We start from the raw sequence: 5,563 nt of genomic DNA, 5'->3' as shown, positions 1-5,563 counted from the left end.
AACGAGCTTAAAGCCCCTGATGGCTCTGGGCGCTGACTCTCACCAGTGGCTATGGATGAAGTCACAGGCGATTTTCAGCCAGCGCTGGAATAGATATTCTTTTTAAAGAGTTCTTTCCCTCCTCTGTTTCAATGCAGTGCTCAATATTTATCTCCTCTTTTCTTAGTGCATCATAACTCTCATGTCAGACGTATTTGATAACAGTGGCATTAAGCAGTATTTGTCGTTTTGTGACAGAGATATTTCACTTGGCATAATGTCCTCGAGGGTCACCCATATTGTATATTTTAGGAGTCCCTTGTTTTTTCTGTGCTGTGTACTATTCTATGTGTGAATATGCCACAGCTTCTCTAGCCATTCATTTGTTGATGGGCACTTGGGTAGTTTCCATCTTTTTGCTATTGTGAATAATGCAGCAATAAACATAGGTGTGTGCATACCTCTGTTAGGGTGGCAGTTCTGGTTTCTTTAGGGTTGACCTAATTCTTAAAACAACTTTGCAAGGTAGATGAGCAATCGTCACTCATTTTACAGTTGAGGGAACAGATGTGCAAAAGATTATGAGTTTAAGATCACACAACTACTGGGTAGCAGAGCTGACTTTTGAATTCTTGTCTGTGCTACTACGGAAATAAGATCTCTTGGACACAATATACTCTCTGTTTATCCCACTGATATCTATGAGGATCAACCATTGGCTGTATTGAAAAGAAAATTTAACAATAACTTTGAATAAACATGAGAAACAAGGATCAGATTTCTTTTGAAAAGAAAGACATGCTCTGGTCCCTGTGATTATCCCAACTACATACTGTCAGAAAGAAGGTAGAGAAATAAAAAAAGAAACAACAGTCTGTTAGTCCTGTTGAAGGTGAACTTTATTTTTACATTCACAAGAAGACATTATTGCTTCACAGACTTTACAAATCCCTGTGGTGTGATGTGTCATATTAGATATGGCCACATGGTGTCCCTCCAGCTCAGTCTAAGCTTTAGAGACTTTCCACTCTGGCCAATTTCTGCCTGCATGAGGGGGACTTGAGGCGAGCTGAGCACAAGTCTTCAGGTTGCTTATGAGGTTTTGAGGTTGGGAGAAGTGGTGTTCATAAGGAGAGAGGCGACAGAGCGATGTTTCTTGGACCAGAGGATGGTAACTTATTTGCTTCTGAGGATAGTCCAGAACCTGAAGGTTTATTCTGAAGGGGACTTCATGCCTGAATGAAGGGGCTGGGAAGGTTTTAGATTAACAGAATAGGAGACCAGTTTCTAAGGAATTGAATACTTTGTGAGAGGGTGGGAAGGAAGCTGGAGGGGGTGAGAAATGAAGTGTGGAGAATTCTTTTTTCAGTTGGCAGCACAACTCCTTTCTCACTAGGCCACAAGACTCCCCCCAGAATTCTTTTTTGTAGGAGTGGTTGTTGTTGAGTACTGTAGACTCAACACCGACCCATAGCTTACCCTCCAGCAGGTTTTCAGAGGCATTTAATAGCACAGGAGATTGTCCTTCCTTCTTTCATGGGGCAGCTGGTGGCCTCAAACCACGTACCTTCAGGATTTCAGTGCAGCGTCTTGCCACTAGGCCACCACAATGTGGAGGGGAGACGAGTTGGGGATTTGTTCTGAAGCTGTGTTTGCATGGTACGCACACACATCAGTTAAATTTTTTTCCCCCAAGAAGTCTGTTTTCTCATTTCATATTGATTTACTTGCTTGCCTTGTCCTTTGACTCTACCTTGTACACTTTGCACTGGGTAATTGTTAATTTTTGGTCCTTCAAACATCTACCTTTTTAGTACTATTTGTATTTCCTCTTGCCACTGAGTTGATTCTGATTTAGTGACCCCATATGTCTAAACAGAATTGTGTGCCATAGGGTTTTCAGTAGCTGGCTACTTTTGGAAGTAGATTGCCAGGTTTTTCTTTTAAGATACCTCAGTAGATTTGAACCAGCAATATTTCCATTAGCAGCTAAGCACATTAACCATCCACACTGTTCAGGGAGTCCTCCTACAGGACAGTGCTTCTCACACTTAGATATACAGCACAGTAACCTCGAGGGCTTGTTAAGATACAAACTGCTGGACTCCACCTGTGGATTTTGAGATTCTGTTGGTTTGGGGTTGTTATTGTTATGTGCCGTCGAGTCACTTGAGACTCATAGCAACCCTATGTACAACAGCCCTAAACTCTGTTCTGTCCTGTGCCAATCTCACTGTCTCCGACATACCCATCTCAATTACCCCAGTCACCGAATCAATACACCTCCTAGAGGGCCTTACCCTCCTGCACCTGCCCTCCACCCTCCCAAGCATGATGTCCTTCTCCAAGGAATGGTCTCTCTCCTTACAACATGACCGAAGTATGTCTGACGAAGCCTCAGAATCCTTGCCTTCAAGGAGCAGCCTGGTTTAACCCTCTCAAGGTTGAATCTGTTTGTTTTCTTAGCAGTCCATGGTATCCTCAATACTCTTTTCCAACACCACAGCTCAAAGGCATCAATTCTCCTTCTATCCTCCTTGGTCATTGTCCAACTCTCTGATGCATAACAAGTGATTGTAAAGACCATGGCCTGTACCAGATGCACCTTAGTCTCCAGAGAGACACCATTGCTCTTCAGTACTTTAGAGAGGTCCCTAACAGCAGACTTTCCCATCGCAATATGTCTTTTAATGTCCTGGCTGCTGGTGCCAAGAGTGTTGATTGTGGAGCCAAGCAGACTAAAGCGGTGAACAATCTCAATCTCTTCACCATCCATCGTGATGCTGCCAATTGGTCCAGTGGCGAGAATTTTTGTCTTCTTGACATTGAGCCTCAATCTATATTGAAGCTGCAGTCCTTGACCCTCTGCAGCAAGCGCTTCAGGTCCTCCTCAGTTTCAGCAAGCAGGGTTGTGTCATCTGCATAACTCAGATTGTTTGTAGACCTTCCACCAATCCTGATGCCACACTTCTCCTCATAGAGCCCAGCCTCCCGGATGATCTGTTCTGCATACAGGTTGAAAAGGTATGGAGTCAGGACACATCCCTGGCATATGCCCTTCCCAATTTTGAACCATGCAGTATTTCCTTGCTCTGTTCTGATGACTGCCTCACATTTTTAAAAAGTTTTCAGATATTGCTTATGTTGCTAGAGACTATACTTTGCAAACAGTTACTGTGAAAAGGAATTGGTGACTTGGAATTGTGATGTTAGTGAAGAATACAGAACACATCATGCACTACCAAAAGAACAATCTGTCTTGGGAGAAGTGAAGCCTGAATGTCCTTGGAAGTGAGGAGGGCGAGTCTCTGTCTCATGTCTTTGGACATGGTATGGTGGGGAGTGTGGGCAGTCTCTGAAGAACAGCATCTTGGTTAGGAAAGGAGAGGGCCAGCAAAATAGATGAAGGCCCTCTGCAGAATGGATTGACACAGGGTTGCCCTAATGAGCCAAGCACCGCCGTGATTATGGGGACATCACAGGCCTAGTGTTCTCTTCTATTGTACGTAGGGTTGAAATGAATCAGAAGGGCACTTAACAACACAACAACAACGTGCAAGGCACCCGCTCAATATAGCAAACTAACAGATCAAACCATACAACAAGCAAGCACCAAATATCATCAAACATACAGGTGATGAGAAATAGTAAACACATTGTCTGGCCTGGGACAGTGTGTCTGCCAGCCTAGTGGAAGACTGAAGTTGGGGTGCTCGGTCAGGTCAGAAGTTCTGTTCATCCGAGTGATGACTAAAGCTGCAGGTGTAAACTAGGTCACAGGAAACACCCCTTCTGTCTGGAGTGTGTTGAGGGTGTGTCAAAAGGTGGGACACCCAGCCTGGGGCAGAGATTCTGCTGGCTTCAGAGGAGCCTAGACTAGTCTGTCTGGCTAGAGGTGGTGTCTTTGCCAGTCCAGGGGCAGACAGGGTGCTCTTTAGAGCAAGGATGGAGAAACTTTGTCTCCCATTCTTTAGACAGATTGTCAGTAGAGGTTAGTCCATGGAAAAACACATCATGCTGGGAAAGGTGCAGAAACAGAGAAAGAGAGGAAGACCCTGAACAGGATGAATTGACTCAGTGATTGTAACAATGGGCTTGAACATGGCAGAGGTTATGGTGACGGCACAGGGTAGGGCAAAGTCCGTGTCTGTTTACAGGGTGCCCTGAGTTGAAGTTGACTCCATGGCACTGAACCACCACCAAAACAAAAACACTATAAAGCACTCAAATTGCCTGCCATTGTGCTTTGCATTTAAGAAGTCAAAGTATCTAGATCTTTCCACTGCACACGTAGATATGGAGATTGGTGAAGGACTACTAGTCTTAGCTCAGTCAATGGAGCTTATTATTTCAGAGTCCGCAGCAAGTGTTGTAAGGCTGAGTAGACTGGTGAGAGATGGTTCTAAGAGGCAACAGCAGTCTTCTAGTGATTGATTTAGTTAGGGTATCAGTATGTTACTTTGCTCCCTGCTTCAAACTGCTTATTTTGGTTCCTGCAAGCCCAAGCCTATGTTCCAGCCTCCTTTAGTTCTTTGAACCTGAATAACCTTCCAGTACATGCCTGTATGCTTGCTTAGTGGAGTACTTTCTGTTGCTTGAAGCCTTAATTGCTTTAACAGTGTCTCTCCTGTTCTACCGTCTATGATAACAGCATGGAGGGAACTGAGCGAATTACATTACTGCAGAGCTAGGACCTATACTTACTCCTCACTTAGTGACTTGGGTTTCAAAGACCAGGTCTTTATTTGTGCAAATGAAGGATGACTACATCATTACAAAATTACCAAATCACATCATCAGATGCATGCCTACTTACATAATTATGTAACTGCCAAACCACAAAGAGTCATGGATCTATCAAGCTGACACATAATCTTAACCATCACAAGTAAAATTACTGGTGATATAGAACCTCACTGTTTGCTACTGCTGGATTATTTGTTAGCAATGCACAAAATAGTAGATTTTTCACTACTGTTGTAAATGCGAAATATAAGGTATTGAGATCATCAATAGATGAGGAGTAGGTAATGAATATTGAGTTGCTGTGTTGTTGGCCATGGCTCTTCTCTGAGCACATACAACATCCACTTTTTTTTTTACAACATCCACTTTTGTATGCTCCACACAACACTGTTCAGAGAGACATTTGCAGTGCTGCTGCATTAAATTTTATTGAAATATAGTAGGATATCTAAATATATAAAGTAGTAGGCACTAATTAAGATTTGCAACCCTGAAATATTATACTTCCATGACTAACATTTCTCTTAAAAAAAAAGATATGACACTTGGTACCAGTAGCCAGGAAATCAAGAGATGAGTTGCATTGGGAAAGACAGCTGTCAGGGACCTCTCCAGAGTACTGAAGAGCAGCGACATCAGGCTGGAGACTAAGGTGCACCTGATCCGGGCTATTGTCTTCGCAATTGCATGCTGTGCATCAAGAGCTGGACAGTGACTAGGGATGATACAGAATTGATAACTTTGAGCTGTGGTGCTGGAGAAGAGTACTGAATATACCATAGACTGCTAGGAGAACAAACAGGTTTGTCCTGGAGAGGGTGAAGCTGAGCTGCTCCTT

The sequence above is a fragment of the Elephantulus edwardii genome, unplaced genomic scaffold (genome assembly GCF_000299155.1).
Source record: "Elephantulus edwardii isolate Elephantulus edwardi_28Jun2011 unplaced genomic scaffold, EleEdw1.0 scaffold00044, whole genome shotgun sequence".
NCBI lineage: Eukaryota > Metazoa > Chordata > Mammalia > Macroscelidea > Macroscelididae > Elephantulus > Elephantulus edwardii.
The sequence above is the reverse complement of the archived record's forward strand: the minus strand, read 5'-3'. Positions refer to the sequence as shown.